At 37.6% G+C, this 17542-nt stretch overlaps 1 protein-coding gene across 3 annotated transcripts in view; it reads right to left on the bottom strand.

Moving 5' to 3' along the window:
• The window catches only part of LOC5565802 (protein sax-3), an 808606-nt gene that overhangs the window by 59774 nt on the left and 731290 nt on the right, over window positions 1-17542 (bottom strand). The gene's annotated exons all lie outside the window — the stretch shown is intronic.

Here is a 17542-nt window from a genome sequence, read left to right as displayed (position 1 = left end):
AGAGGAAAGATATGCAAAAGTTGTAATGAATGTCTTCAGAGTGGAACATGAACATAAATAGCAACGAATTCCTTGCAACCTTCCAACCAGTCCCATTAGTCATCACCCATTGGGACGATGGTCAAACAAATGGCAGAACCAATTTCTCGATGTTCTACATCGTTTTTCGATCGGCGAGGAAATAAATGGTCAGTATGTGAACCTTCCGTAGTTCGATCGATTGTATCAACTTTTTTTTTTTTCCACCAGCATCGAGCACACCATAAAAGTTATAGTTTTCCAAGTTTTCACACAGAGACTCGGTCTGTTCGTACTTGTCGTCCACTATCAATAAATTATACCGAGACAGAGTCTGAATTTTTTGCCTTTGTCCTGGCCGATATTCTCGTCGGACAGTTTTGCTTTTTGTTACATCGTTGTTTCGCAACTTCCAGCATGAAAAAAAAGACACATGAAAGTGCACTGGTCGATGGGCAAACCGTCCAGGGATCTTTTCTCGGGGCTCTGGGTTGTTGCATTTGCCTGATGGCTGGCGCTTGCTTTTTTACGATGATTGGCCACTCTGGACTGGAGATCGGATGAAAGATGGCGAAAAAAGGGAGTCGTAAAAACATAAACGATGGATCTGTGGCGCTGACTGGGTTCAGATACTGAAACTTTTGATAGAGGCTGTATGTCGTCGATGCGGAAAAAGGAAGCTCCAATTGGAATGATATTGCAAGCTATTTGTAGTTTACGCGTGGTAGTAATAAATAGATCATACAAAATGTTGTTTTTAAGTACCTTTCACTTATTGGAATTTATGTTCAATCCAGCATTTAATTCACTAAATTTGGATAAATCAAAAACTTAAAGAGTATAAAAATTAAAAAAAAAACATTTTTTTAAATAAAAAAAAATCACGAAAAATATAAAAAATTACGTATTTAGAAGATTAGTAGAATTAACAAAATTTACAGAATAAATTATTTTAATTCAAATGTATGCTGGTATAAGCAGAGGTCGACTTTTGGATAAACCATATTGTTTCAAAGAGTCACATTATTAAAACCGAAAGCATATCCCAAATAAAGCAAAACCCCCCACTAATTTATTCCGAAAACTTTCCAAAAGTCAACGTTCGGTCGCCACTGTCAGTGCGGCGCACTCCATAAAAGGTAAAGGGATCAACAAAGTTTAGCCATGTTTTTGCTCCATTGAGATATCAGCAGGAAAGCATAAGCAAAACTTTGTCCAAGTAAAAAACTCTTATTCTTTCACCTTCCAGCTTCCTGCAATTGCAAACAATCGAAACGCAAGTCGCGCCCGGAGAAAAGGATAAACACGCGGCCGACAAAAAAGTTGTCAAAAAGGTAGCCAAGGAGGACAAAACACGAACCAGATAATGTCTGGCTGCCTGCCGTTGCTAGAGTAAAACGGGGCATAAGTTCAAATGAGGCAAAATCTTCTTGTTAAAATTCCTAGCTCAATTCAAAATAAATGTTATAATCGTCTTGGAGGTTCGAAAGCTGTTCTTGTAAAAGACTTTCACTCCAAAAGTCATAGAAATTTATACAGATTTGGAAAACTTATGGATAGTCGTTGGTTGTACAGGTTTTTTTTGTAAAAATGAACTGTTTATTTTTCTACAGATATGAGCTAACGGTAGGTATTTAGTTTACCTGCTATGAAAGTATCGATATTTTGTGTTTCAGTCAGAGAACTTTTGACCCACATAGTTCGTTCAAAACAATAAATTTTTAAACTGTTATAACTAAACATGGGCAAATAGTTTTACACAAGTTTGTTCAGGAGAATTGTATTGGCACAACAGAAAACTGTTTAGGTTTTTCTGGAGATATTGATTATGGTCAAACTTTTGCCCCAACGCACTCTATGCACCGAGAAGGGTACATACTACCGACAACCATTTAGTTGCTTCGGCTTTTTTTGCGACCCCTCCTCTCAGCACGACAGGCAACCGAAGTTCGGTCATTGTCCACTAGTAGAAGGAGTTGGACCATGGGTCGTGGATTGGGGAATGAGCAGCTTCGATTACGTACCGACAGTCAGTGTTTTTTTTTTCGCTGATGTCATGGCAGAATCTTTCTCGATTGGAAGCGAGTTTGGCAAACGGTAACAAGCAAATTAACAACTACCGATCGTGTCCTCCACCGAATCTGAACAGCTTTCAAGGGTGGATGAGTATGTTGATGGGGGGAGATTGTACACTTTCGATTGAAATGGGGGAATAATTGAGAAATAACCTTAAGCTCATCCTATAGTTTATAATTGGAAAATGAACTTATAAAATCTAATTATTTGAGTATCATTAGTATTTGTAAAACCTCAATATCAAAATCACAGTGTACCAAACCGAATTGGGCTCAGATTCCTGCACTGAAAACAAAAACAAGTCATGCAGCTGAGCCTTCAAGAACAGTTTGGACGTTGGAAATTGCAATTCCGTTGACACACGCTGCTTTCGATCGGTCGATGGTCGAGCATGTTCAAGTAGCATGGGTTGGATTCCTCTACCCTCAGAATGAAGGTTCATTTTCGAACAATTTAAGTTTCCTTATTGTCGGTGAGTGGAAACAAAAACAGTCCCCTCGAGGAATAACCTCCGTGATGCGTGCACACCATCGATAGCTTTGAACTGGACAACGTTTTTGGAATCAGATGAATTAAGTATTTGGATGTTTGATGTGTTACTGTCTTTCTAAGAGTGCAATTATAACCGCCGAGGGGTGGAATGAACGGGATAAATATTTCAATACTCATCGTTTTCTTTTCAGCAATCACGCATGCCCTATGGACAGTTCCCGTACAGACTGGTGGCCAAAAATATTTTCGCCATCTAATATCATTTTTATGTGATACAAATTTGATGGTTTATTTAAGGACATTTTTCCAATTGTACAAAGATGGCAGTCAATATGGCACCCGTCAACTCTCTCAGCTTTCTTTCCTCCAAACGCTTCCCCTCATCCATACTCTCCCACAGCCACTGAAAGCGTCCAAGAAAAATGTAAAATGTACCAACTAATCTGCTTAGAATGAGTATATTTTGCTACTCATATCAATACAGTGTATATTCTTTGCATCCGGACACATTATGGATCTCTACTATCAATATTTCCCTAGTTTTGTGAAGAATTAAAATCACTTCGCAAATGCACTAATTCTCTCACAACATTTGTACCCTTTCACAACACAAACTTTTTCCGTTTAAACCTGCTCTTCCACACATCGCAGCACTATGAAATCTTGATGGAATACTCTATATGTTCCACAATTTTGACTGGAGTTGTTTTTCAATGCGAAAAATTAATAATTCGTCACTTTTGTGCTCGAACAAACTATGCGTAAAAAGCTCTCACGGAATCGAATATATTACTCCGGTTTGTTTGTTTTGTGGCTGTCAGTCGGTTGTTGCTAGGGTTGTTGCTATGTATTTGAACAACATCCTAAGATCTCACTAAGATGTCACTACTACATATACTGCAAATATACTTAATTTATCTCACGAATACTACGAAATGCCTTACTGCAGACGCAGTGAACTTTCACCTTAAAAAAAAAACAAGGTTCCTAGACAAACCTTTGAATAGAGCCTATTGCGAAATCATTAGTTTTGTTACTGCAGTCCTCACATTTACCCGGGATTAACCCTTAAAAGGCGTAGACAACTTTTTTGCACTATTTTGCTTATATCTTTTGACTCAATTGATAAAATGTTGGAAGCCTTTCTGGTCATTTTGAATACAGGTGACCATTTCAAGTCCAGTTTCGGAACCTTGTTCTTCATTCCAAAAGACCTATTTATAAGAAAACAGGCATTTTGAGAGACATCAAATAACTCTGTTTTAGCAAATGCAAACTTTTAGAGGTAAAGATGGAACATTTTGGACTTATAGGGGCCATTTTGAGCTTTTTTCAGTAGTCCTGGTATTTGGTTTCAGAGTTTATAATCATATTTCCACATAAATGAAAACTTGAAGGCAATTCTCATCAAGAGAAATATAAATCCAGAGTTTCTGATGCATCCTCTTAGAATCCTCACAGAATTATCATCAATCATCATAGGTTTTCCATTGGATTCCTCTCAGGATTCGCTAAGATTTTTTGCGAGATTCTTATAAAAATAAATTTCTCGCAGGGTTCTCAACAAAATTATCTCAGAATTCCCTTCCGAATCCTCTCAGGTTTTTCATCAGAATCCAAATCAGAATTATTATCAGAGATCATCGAGATGCTAGTTAGAATCCTCGTTGAAATCTGGAATCATCCCATCAGAATCCTTTCAAAGTTTTCATTAGAATCCTCTGACAATTTTTATCAGAATCCTTTCAGGATTTTATCAGAATTGATGCCGAATTCTCATCATAAGCATTCCAGGAACCTTATCAGAATCCATTCAGGATTCTCATCAGAACCCTTTCAGAATGTTCATTTTTCCTAGATCATTATAATGCTCATTATTTTCATCATAATCTCTACAGATTCCACCCTTCCATAATTTTCACCAAAACCTTTCCAAGTTTTAATTCAGAATACTTGTAGGATTCTCATCAAAATCCTTCCAAGATAAATATTCGCAACAGAATCAACAAAAATCAAATTCTTGCTGTATTTTAATTAATTCTCAACAGAAATCTGTATGCTTTCTTATTATAATATTTAAAAGATTCTCATTAGAATTCTACCAGGATTTTCAGAAGAAACTTTCAATAATTGTCACCAAAAATTGTTCAAGATATACCGTCAAGATATTTCATTACAAGCCTTCTAGGATTCTTATCAGAACCCATTCAGGATTCTCTTTGGATTTTTTCTGCTCTTCTGCTTATTGGAATCGTTTAAGGATTCGAAGAACTCCTAGTGTAACAGTAATTTCAGAAAACAAAGCTTTGATCTTGGGAATTTTTTTTTATTATCGTACAAATTGGGCCGAAGGGTCTCAGATTTTCATGAAACTTTTTCCACAGGCAGGGCTCATGGATATATGAATAAAAAAAATTGAGAAAAATTCAGGGTCGCCTATTTTTCCGGAAAACTCAGGTGGAAATTTTTATATTTTCCCTTGACACTACTTACTTTGAAAAATCATAACTCAAGAACGAAGCATCGTAGAAACAAAGTTTTTATATGAAAATTTAAGCAAATTTTCTCAAAAATTCAAAAAAATATGAACTGGAAAAAGTTTTCCACAAAATTTTTCACCGTTGGGAAAATTTGTAAAGAAAAGCCGGAAAAACTATGCCCGAACTCGAGGAAAATTTTCAAAAAAATATTTTCGAGAAGGTAATTTTATAAGCTTTAATCACTGAAATTTTTGGAATGCACTTTTTTTTCGTTTTTGAGTTATGGCCAATTTTGTGAAAAATGTCCAGATGTGCCATATAAGACTTTTCTTTGAAAAATCATAACTCAAGAACGAAACATTGTAGAAACAAAGTTTTAAATGAAAATTTAAGCAAATTTTCTCAGAAATCCAAAAAAAAAATATGAACTGGAAAAAGTTTTCCACAAAATTTTCCACCGTTGGGAAAATTCGTAAAGAAAAGCCGGAAAAACTATGCCCGAACTCGTGGAAAATTTTCAAAAAAATATTTTCGAGAAGGTAATTTTATAAGCTTTTATCACTGAAATTTTTGGAATGCACTTTTTTTTCGTTTTTGAGTTATGGCCAATTTTGTGAAAAATGTCCAGATGTGCCATATAAGACTTTTCTTTAAAAAATCATAACTCAAGAACAAAACGTTGTAGAAACAAAGTTTTTATATGAAAGTTTAAGCAAATTTTCTCAGAAATCAAAAAAAAAAAATATGAACTGGAAAAAGTTTTCCACAAAATTTTCCACCGTTAGGGAAATTCATAAAGAAAAGCTGGAAAATCCATGCCCGAACTCGTGGAAAATTTTTATTAAAATATTTTTGAGAAGGAAACTTTATAAACTTCAATTCTAGTAACTTTTAGGATGTACTTTTTTTGTTCCTGAGTTATGGTCAATTTTGTAAAAAAAATGCAAAGATTTGCCATACATGCCTTTTCGTTTAAAAATCATGACTCAAGACTCATCATGACTTGTCGAACCGGTAATGGAGCACTTCACGCAAATTTTCATCTTTTCCGTAATCCACCGAACTCCATTCGAATGAAGCTTACTGATGAGGCCTTGGTTGATCGATCGTAGATTTGTCCTTACTAATTTGTGGCCGTCCAGTCCGAAGGGGTTACAGCATAAAGAATTGTATTCGTAATATTGAACTTCGTCCATTTCAACAGCTTCGGGAAAACTTTTTTCATTTTCCAAAAATTAATAACGAGGAATATACAGCTGATATACAACACTTGCACTTTCTCACTGCTCTTTGTTAGTTTTTGGTAAACTTATGATTCTCAAGCCATTTCAACGCTTTAAACTTGAATTGGTAAATACCGATTTGTCATATTGTCTACCCATTAATTTAACTGTCAATTTTGTAGTTACCTAACAGGAAAAAAATGCCTACATTCTGATTGAAGAAAACTTTGTTTCTATGTAGTTTCGTTCTTAAGAAATTTTGTTTATGAACTTATAAATTTGTAAATATATGGTTCAAACAGCTCACCCTAGCAATATTTGATCATGTTTTAGGAACGAAAAATGAGCGTATTGAAAAATATTGTAGGATTGGATCTTATTGATCGCTCTTTTCAAATATACTTTGTTTGAAAGCTGGAATAGCTAATCGGGTTTCCATTATTTGTTTTCATAAACAGTGAAAAATGTCCTGGGAAACTGATTCCATTTCAAAAATTTCATATTTTTGAGATAATTTGAATCCGATTCGACAAGTCATGATGAGTCTTGAGTTATGATATTTAAACGAAAAGGCATGTATGGCAAATCTTTGCATTTTTTACAAAATTGACCATAACTCAGGAACTCAAGAAAAGTACATCCTTAAAGTTACCAGAATTGAAGTTTATAAAGTTTCTTTATTAAAAATATTTTATTAAAAAATTTCCGCGAGTTCGGGCATAGATTTTCCAGCTTTTCTTTATGAATTTCCCCAACGGTGGAAAATTTCGAGGAAAACTTTTTCCAGTTCATATTTTTTTTGGATTTCTGAGAAAATTTGCTTAAATTTTCATATAAAAACTTTGTTTCTACAATGTTTCGTTCTTGAGTTATGATTTTTCAAAGAAAAGTCTTATATGGCACATCTGGACATTTTTCACAAAATTGGCCATAACTCAGAAACGAAAAAAAAGTGCATTCCAAAAATTTCAGTGATAAAAGCTTATAAAATTACCTTCTCGAAAATATTTTTTTTGAAAATTTTCCACGAGTTCGGGGATAGTTTTTCCGGCTTTTCTTTACGAATTTTCCCACCGGTGGAAAATTTTGTGGAAAACTTTTTCCAGTTCAGGTTTTTTTAGATTTTTGAGAAAATTTGCTTCAATTTTCATATAAAAACTTTGTTTCTACGATGCTTCGTTCTTGAGTTATGATTTTTCAAAGTAGTCAAGGGAAAACAAAAAATTTCCACCTGAGTTTTCCGGAAAAATAGGCGACCCTGAATTTTTCTCAATTTTTTTTATTCATATATCCATGAGCCCTGCCTGTGGAAAAAGTTTCATGAAAATCTGAGACCCTTCGGCCCAAACCCGTACGGTAATAAAAAAAACCCTTCTTCTGAAATCAAAAAGTAGCACTTTGTTACTAAATTTCCGGCGTAATGTTCGACCATATCCTTTATACACTTATTTTGCTTCTGATAGATTCAACTTCACACAACAGTTGATTTTATATTTCTCATGATAAGTATCCTACAAATTTGCATTTTTGTGCCACAAGATAATTTTTACTTAAAAAAATATGTGTTCCGACAATAAAACAGTGTTGTTTGATGTTTCGCATGTTTACGTGGTTTGTTTTCTAATAATAAAATTCGGTCTTTTGGAGCCTGAAAAGTGGTATTGAGATTGAATCTATATTAAAAATGAATAGAAAGGTTTCAAATGGGCATATTTTGCAGAATATAGGAAGCCCGATCCTATGCTTGGCCCTTTTGATTCACTTCGGCAGAGGGTTTTTTTGAAAGCTTACTTACTTACTTATTTGGCTTTACATCAATTATCTTAATAAAGCCTCGCCAACAATAATTCGCCAATTCACTCGGTTCAAGGCCGCTTCTCTCCATCCTCGACTGTGACCCACACTCTCCAGGTCCTGGTGCACCTGGTCAATCCACCTAGCTCGCTGCGCTCCACGCCTTCTTGTTCCAACCGGATTCGTAGCGAACACCATCTTTACAGGGTTGTTGTCCGGCATTCTTGCAACATGCCCTGCCCAGCGTATCCTTCCAGCTACAGCGTATTCTTGAAAGCTACAAAGCTCATATTTGGCCACAATATGCGACGCATCTTAACCCTTTGGGGCCTGATTTTTTCCAGGAACTATTAAACAGTTTTTTGAACGCCTTTCAATAGTTTTGGTGCTCAAAATTTTAAACATAACAAGAAATGATGACAAATATTTTTTTGGGAGGTGCTAGGTCTTCCAAACTGCTCTTGAGTTCATAACTTGAAGTCTATGCTTGTAATAACAACCTTGTTCATCATACAAGGTGATGAACTGTAATCTACCGTATATTTTGAACCTTCTGAGTGTTCAGCAAATATTATCAGATCATTTCGAATGTTCTAGATTATCTAACTTGTCGAGATGTTCAGTACATAAGATCTACAACGCGATGAGAGTCAGGATTTAGTGGTAATAAATTAAAAACCACGAAACGAAGCACTTCCGAAACATGGTGTATTCGACAAAGTTTCCAGTCATAATTAGCGACATCTATTGGGAAGCATCCATAAATTATGTCACGTAAAAATATACTATTTTCAACCCCCCTGCTTTTCACCTTTTGTTTGAGAACAATTTGTGAAAACGTCAGTAGAGTCTAAATGCGTAAACGAGTAGAAACACGTTTTGAATATATGTGTTTGTCGACGAATCTTCTTCTTTTTTCTTGGCATATCGTTCCCACTGGGAGGAAGCTGGCTTCTCAGCTTAGTGTTAGTTTAGCACTTCCACATTTATTACCTGAGATCTTTCTCAGCTAATGACTTTTTTGCATGGATATATCGTGTGGCAGGCATGCGCCCATACTCTGTACCCAAGGAAGTCAAGACTCTTTCCTTTACGAAAAGATCCGGTAATCGTCATACAAATCTCGAGCTCTACTTTTTTTTTGCAATCGTGCAACACGACTATCCGTGTAGAGGTGTCACTACTGTACTGTCACAGACAAACAGACGTAACACTCTTGAGAAGCTCATGGTACATGCGTTTAACGATGGATTTGAATTTCAGTGTTCAGTGAAGTTCAGTGAACCTGGTAGATTCTTCTTCTTCTTGGCGTAACGTCCCCACTGGGACAAAGCCTGCTCCTCAGCTTAGTGTTCTTTGAGTACTTCCACAGTGTGGCAGGCACGAAGATAAAGGGTGTCCACGATGAAATTGCCACACACAAAATTGATTCGCAAAATTCGATTTTTCATCCGATTGCCATCAAATTGTCAGGGATTGAGAAATAACTATTAAACTTCATTTTACCATTTTACTCGTATTTTATTAACAGTCCATACGGAAATGCCCGCACCTTGGCCTTTACCCCGGCCATAAGATTCTGCACAACCTGTGAATCAACCGTTTTTTGCATGTGAACCCATACTATCTTCAGTTCCTCGACTGTCTTCACTACCTTAGGTCGTTTACACACTTAATTTCCGAAATCGACTTCGGTGAAACGGATTGCCGAGAATCCAACAGCCGAAACTCGGTAAAATATTTGCTGAATCTCGGCAAAACTTTTACCGAGATTTCGGTAAACCATTACCGAATCTCGGCAACGTTTGCCGAAATCTCGGTAAAAAATTTGGTTTGCCGAGATTCGGTAAAATTTTAACGATATTTCGGTAAAAAGTTTACCGAGATTCGGCAATTTTTTTTACCGAAATCTCAGCTGTTGGATTCTCGGCAATCCGTTTGCTGAGGTCGGCAAAATAATTGTAGTGTGTAAGAAGGTGCTGCTTTATAATCGCCCAGTACTTCTCGATGGAGCGGAGCTCCGGAGTGTTGGAAGGGTTGAACATTTTCGGCACGAAATTGACCTTATTATCCGCATACCACTTCAGCACGTCCTTGGAGTAGTGGCATGAGGCCAAATCCGGCCAGAAGATTGTTGGGACGTTGTGGGCCTTCAGGAGAGGGAGCAGCCGCTTCTGGAGGCACTCTTTCATGTACACTTGTCCGTTCATCGTGTCCTAGGTCACGAAAGGTGCACTCCGCTTCCCGCACGAGCAGATGGCTTGCCACACCAGGAATTTCTTCGCAAATTTGGACCTCTTCTGAGTGCGGACATGCTCCGGAACGCTGAACTTATCCTTGGCCGTGAAAAACAGGTTGCCGGGGATCTGTTTGAAGTCGGCCTTCACATATGTTTCGTTGTCCATGAAAGTATGGGTTTACATGCAAAAAACGGTTGATTCACAGGTTGTGCAGAATCTCATGGCCGGGGTTGAGGCCAAGGTGCGGGTTGAGGTAAAATGAAGTTTAATAGTTATTTCTCAATCCCTGAAGTTTTGATGGCAATGGGATGAAAACTCGAATTTTGCGAATCAATTTTGTGTGTGGCAATTTCACCTCAGCATGGTCATGATGATTACCCGCGACATTACAGCTTCGTCTATGGGGGCCCTTTATAACCTGGTAGATTTTATAACTGAACTCTATTTAGCAAAAAAAAAACACTGCCACAAGGGCAGATTTGAAGTTCTAAGCTCCAGGATAGTTTGGAAAAGCTTTTGAGATTCTCAGAGGTCAATAGATTCCGTTTGAGTTGAAAATATTATTATTTGCAGCATTGCCAGATCTACGGAAATTTTCGTAGATCTACGGAATTGAGCACTTTCTACGGATCCGTAAGATAATTCTACGGAAAACGTATATTTTCTACAGAAAGCTACGGAAATTCTCATTATTCTACGGTAATTTACGGATTTTTCCAACGGAAATCTACGGAATTGCAATGCCGGGGATCTCTCCCCCGCTTATCACTTTTCGTCTACGGAATGATTTCCAAAGAAATCTGGCATCGCTGATTATTTCTAGCGCAAGCAACTACTGCTGTAAATTTCGAAAATTGAGCTTCGGGATAGTCTGAACGTCGTAGGATATCCCAGAACATGAAAAGGCATGTGAAGCAGCGTTTTTTTTGACATAAGAGGTATGTATTACCAAGTACGAACATCAATTGTATTTACAAAAGGCATTTAAGCTACTTTTATACTAATTATTCTATTTGTCAGACTTCTGCATGTTCAGGATGTTCTAGGTTGCCAAGTAGGACATTAAGGCATACTAATAAAATTTTTCCCTGACAGGGAAGTATATTTGCAAGGACTTTTCCGAAGACACTAAATTTTATTCATTGGTTCTTTTGATACAGCCATTTTCGGACTGCGGTCATAAATGACCGTGCCGGCCCCAAAGGGAAAACTTTGATCATTTTAGCGAGAAAAGTTACTGGAACAAGGGTAGACCTGAAGTTCTGAACTCCAGGGTAAATTGGAGGGCCTGGAATATCACCAACGTTCCTTGAAATTGGTCTATGAGAAGGTTCAGTGAACATGGTAGATTATATAACTTCACTCAGTTTAGAAAGAAAAATTACTGGAACAAGGGAAGACCTGTAGTTCTGAACTCCAGGGTAATTTGGAGGGCCTGGAATACTCCATACGTTCCTTGAAATATCTTTTTGATTCGTGAGAAAGCTCAGTGAACATTAAATAACTTCATCGTTTAGTAAGAAAAATTACTAGAGCAATTGTAGATCTGAATTTCTGAACTCCGGGGTAATCTGGGTGGCTCGGAATACCCCAAACGTTCCTTGAAACAGCTAATCGATCCGTGAGAAAATTCAGTGAACATGTTAGATTTTATATCTTCACTCAGTTTAGCGAGATAAATTACTTGAACAATTGTAGACCTGAAGTTCTGAACTCCAGGGTAATTTGGAGGGCCTGGAATATCCCAAACGTTCTTTGAAAGAGCTTATTGATCCATGAGATGGTTTAGTGAGCATGTTATATTATATAACTTCACTCAGTTTAATGAGATAAATTACTGAAACAAATGTAACCCTGAAGTTACGAACACTAGGGTAATTTGGAGGACCTAGAATACCCCAAACGTTCCTTGAATTAGCCTATTGATCCGTGACAAGGTTCAGTAAACTTGGTAAGTTATATATCTTTACTAAGTTTAGGAAGAAAAAAATACTGGAATAAGTGTAGACCTGAAGTTCTGAACTCCAGGGTAATTTGGAGGGCCTGGAATATCCCAAACTTTCCTTGAAATAGCTCTTGAGATTCTCAGAGGTTGGTAGATTCTATTTGAATTTGTAATGTTATTGTTTTTAACCCAAACAATTACTGTTACGGTTGTAGATTTCAAAGAGTGTGCTTCAGGACAGTTTGGACGTCCTAGAACATCCCAGGACATAGCAAAGCAAGTGAAATAGTGTTTTCGTTAAAAGAGTAATTCTTTATTATCTAGCCTGAACATCATTTATGTTCACAAACAGCATTTCACGCTTCGTATGTACTTATAGTTCAATTTTCCAAACTTCAGGATGTTCAGGATGTTCAATGTTGTCAATTAGATCATAAAGGCATATACTTCATATTTTTCTCTGATAAAAGAGTATATTTGGGACAACTTTGCCGAAAACAGTATATACATTTGTTCATTGGTTCTATTTTTACAGCCTTTTTTGTACTACGGTCATGTATGACCGCGCCGGCCCCAAAGAGTTAATGCAAGGTTTCTGATGAATCGGCTGAGAAAAAAATCCTATGCTAAAGTGAACCATGGAAGTGTCTCAGTGGTTCTTCACCCTATATGATTTGAGAATCATACTTGATTTAGGTTGCATATTAAGACATCCGATCTCCTGTCAATTGTTTATTATAATTCAAAAATGTTTAACATGAGCTCGCAAGACTTGATACATACTATAATACAGTATTACTATACCCGACCAACCAGTCTTCATAATTATTTATAGATCTTTAACCAACGATGGCGATCGCTAACGGTTCAAAACGAATCTATATCGATCGCTATCGAAAATCACTGACTGGTTGACCGGGTATTCATATATTTTCACAAAAATACATTCGAAATATATTGAAATTTTATCAAGAATCACAGGTGGAATATTAGGTGTACACTACATTTTTGGTCGTGTTCCGAATGGTCCTTCGATATACAAATATTTATTGCTGCACTTAATCACATTTAAACAATACTGTTTAAATTTTGAGATTTGATCCATTGAGTCAAAAGGTATAAGTAAAAAAGTGCAAAAACTCGTCCACGCCTTTTAACCTTCTAGTGGTCACGCGGTTTGTCACCGTCAGAACCACCTAGTGTTTGGATTTCACAAAAAAAAAATCAGTTCCCTTTAAATATTCACCCAAGAAGTTTTACAGATTCCTAGGAAATTTAATTGGAAGTAATCTTGAAAAAGACTGTTCAGGTTCTTTCTCCAGGGAGCCTTAAAACTATTGCTAAGATTTCTCCACTTTTTATATACTTGTAATTGAGTTCTCCACAGATTCCGGAAAAAATCCCTCAAATATACTAACGTAGTTTTCTTCAGGATCATCCATGATAAGGGATTGAATTCTGAGAAGATTAAGAATTTCTCTCACTAATCGCTCTCTGTAAAAACAGTTGCTTTCAACTAGAAACAGCACAATGAAAATGAAATTCTTGAAAAATGCTTTTTCAAATGGTTGAAATCCAATCGATCAATTTTACCACCCACAGAAATCGATTTATCCGCTACGTTCTTCGCAAATCCAAACCATCGTCAAACGGAACAAAGTACCAGCCAATCAACCAAGTTGAGTCCTCAATCCGAAAACGCTCTCAAGTTGATCATTTTTCACTTGCACATTGAAACTTTTTGGGGCATAGAAAATTCGTGCTAAAAGCTCAAAAAAAAAAAAGATTCCAGCCCTACGAAACTTGAATTGAACCAACCAGTAGCAGCCACAAGATTTACGACCTCCAAGACCCCATCAACCAGCAGAACTCTCCCACCGTGAGACAGAAGCAGTACCTATACCTAGATAGGAAAGCACCGAAAAGCATACGGAAATCCGCACATAGTACCCAGTGCAATGGACTTATCTTGTCTCACATTCGTTTCCGCCATGCTTGCGCCGAGATTCGGTCTCCTTTCAACAACAGTAAGGGACCACCAAATCTTCGCTCTAATTTATGGTGGCAGTCAACGCAGCGGGGAATGTGCCCAAGAAAAAAAAGCATATTCCTATGTTGAACTTTTTACAATTTTTCTGGTTGATACTCCGACTAGTGAGTGGGGGAAATCCTCGATAGTTCCATTTTAACCGGAAGAAATTGCATTTCAAACGAATAAAATGGCGAACAATCCGAATGTGCTTAGTCTGAGATTGCCCCGTAATGGACCTTTAATGATGCACATTTGTAATCTATCAGCGGTCGGGACACCGTGCCGCCCAAGTTGAAACGAAATTTGATGATGATGGCGTTTTGATAGTACGACGACGACGACGCACACTTTTCTTTTTTTACCTGGATCGGGTAAGTGCCTTGCTCCCCCACCGACACCCATTATCCTCCGTCACATTCTTTTAAGTGCTAGAATTAAGGGTATGCGATACACTTCTTTATGCCGAAACACGGAATTTGTACAATTGTTAAGTATGAAACTTAATAAGAATATATTTAGCTAAACTCAATACAAAAATATGAGTTAAATTTTTTGAAACAAAATAACTATTTCATTTTGTTTCGCGAAGTGATGTGAAATAGTTTAAAATTCATTTATTTACTACAAAGTGTACACTGTACAATACAAATTTTCATGTTAAACCCTATCCTCTCCTTAATTTTTGTGTTATCCTTAACCTCGGCCAAACCGCAAGTTGAACAGTTCCCAAAACTAACATAAATTACTAAGAAGGAATTATGAATTTGTAAAAATATCAATTTAATTCGGCTCCGTTATGCCTAGTGGCGCTTGAGCCTGTTACATAAACGTTTAAGTAAAAGAGCCGTTCTACCAGCCTCTTTTTCTGTTCATCGATTTCGAGGCAGCATACAATTCAGTGAAAATAAATTACCTGTGGCAAATAATATCTGAACATGGTTTTCCGGCGAAATTAGTTAGGCTGATACGTGCAACTCTGGATGGTTCAAAATCAAGTGTTCGGATTGTAGACGAGGTGTCAACCCGTTCGCGACGTTGGACTGATTGACTGGACTCGTACTATCGAACAAACTGTTTAACGTTGCACTCAAGGGCAGTGTGCACAATTCTTGAAGTATTACAGAACGATTCGAAATATCGCACACCCTTAGTTAGAATTTTCGTTTCACATTCTACTCTGAAGGGAGCGAAAAAAAAAAGAGATACGCTGGAAACGATTTCCATGATTTATGTGATGAATACACTTCAGGAAGGCGAAAAATTACGGTCGATTCGGATTTTTATGTGTGCGCGCTTTCACTCGTCCTTTTTTTGTGTGTCTGCTGACTCGCTATCAGCTCGACTGAAAGAGGATGTGATTTTTTTCTCTCGACGAGACGAGGCAATGACAACACACACATAACGAGGCAGGGCTTTTTTCCGGCGGAGATGAAAATGGTAATAAAGATGCGCTGAATTATTTCAATTTTCATGCTCGAGTGGGTCCGAGCTTGTGGACTGAGGAATTGGTTACTTTTTTTCTTGGTCATTACGGTCGTGACGTTTCCAGTGCCGGGTGAGGATATGGCGATGAATTTATGGGAACGTTTTTCCGGCTCCGGACCGGACCCACTTCGGAAGGGTTAGGGGACGGTAACGCCAGCAATGGCGAATGTTTAAATCATGTCCGTATTTCTGCTGAATGAGATATGCAGAAATCATGGGCATTTCGGGCAGGTATTATGAATGTGAATAATGCGCACTTTTGCCGAGTGAAAAAGTCTGTTCGTTGGAAATTTATGTGGTCGAAGATTCGACTAGCATTGAGTTCAATTCCAGTAATAATCACTTACAATGAGCGTAAGCATGCTGAATTTCTGGCAAAAACGGTGTTCCTTTGTCTCTGAGGGCAACCCAGCGATAAGCTCGATTGTAGTGAGAGGTGTAAGCGGCTCTTCCTTGAACTTACATCTATCTTGAAGGATTTCCAATTTGTGTACCTTCCCCAGTGTAGAAAATTGTCATTTTAAAATCGTTGATCGGTGGACTCTTTCACTTTTGGTTATATTTCATCTCCGATAACAACATAGTCGAGTATCAACAACTAAGGCACCGACGATGAGACTGAATGAAATCCAACAATCCTTCAACGGCATCTGCTGATTCAGAAGTAATCTGAAGCCGAAAGCATTACAGAGGTGGGAACACGGATTAGCAAACTTGATAAACTATATAGTCCTATGACCTTAAGTGCATGATGAGAATCTTCTTGCAAGAAGATTACAATCTTGAAAAAAATGTATCTGGAGAACAGTGTTTGGATTTCGATCAGAATAAGCCGATCGAACCATATTCGGAGAGTGTTACAGTTCGCGAACATTACAGTTTGTGGCACATCACATTCGGAGAGCCCTATGAATGTAAACATTCACTTTCTCGTTTGGTACGTGGCACGAGAGCGTTCAAGAGCAGCAACTCTCACAGACTGCAACCGTATCGAGTCGTTCGGGTGATTAATGTTTTGCGTAAAATTGGTTACAACTTGTCTATTTACTGATAATGCAGCCTTTAACAACCTAATTATAATCTATTAAACCATTGAACACCCGTTGCAAACATAGCACAGAAAATAAAAAATATTCGCCTCTGTTTCTTGATCAGCATGAGAGTGGGTCAGCGAATGTTACAAGTGTTGACACACAATGATCAGCGCCAAACAGTGGGTGGTATGTGTCTGTCTTGTTTTCGTTCATGGTTCGTTGTCTTCAACGAACGATGAATGTCATGTGTGTTGTATGAACGCAGGCGAATAAATAGGATGAAATTATGGCTCGTGTGTCAATGATCGTTAAATTTTCCAAAGCCTGCTGGAGAAGGAACGGATCGAGTTCAGGGATCAATACTCAAGCCCTTCCCTATGGGTAACGTCGCTTCAAAACCAATTCATTCGAACTTGTGATAATTCACCAACGAGCACTAGCGATCATGTTCGTCCTTGCAGATCACATTGCAAATGTTTGATGGGGTCATCGGCTAAATTTTCGCAACCTATTTTCCTCGTTCATGTACTGGAAGGAAACTCCACTGAAAGTAGGAAAGGTTTGTCTTCAAAGTGAACCTAAGGCTCTCATCGATTTACTACTAATCATGGAAGCCAATTACCATCTGTCATGGGACCAAGGATGCTACTATCAGTTAAGGAAACGGTAGCTGTAAGCTAACTACAAGCTACCAGCATTTTACAAGAAAGGGACGAATGCCGA

The sequence above is a fragment of the Aedes aegypti genome, chromosome 3 (assembly GCF_002204515.2).
Source record: "Aedes aegypti strain LVP_AGWG chromosome 3, AaegL5.0 Primary Assembly, whole genome shotgun sequence".
In the NCBI taxonomy this organism is placed as follows: domain Eukaryota; kingdom Metazoa; phylum Arthropoda; class Insecta; order Diptera; family Culicidae; genus Aedes; species Aedes aegypti.
This window is presented reverse-complemented; position numbering and strand designations above follow the sequence as displayed.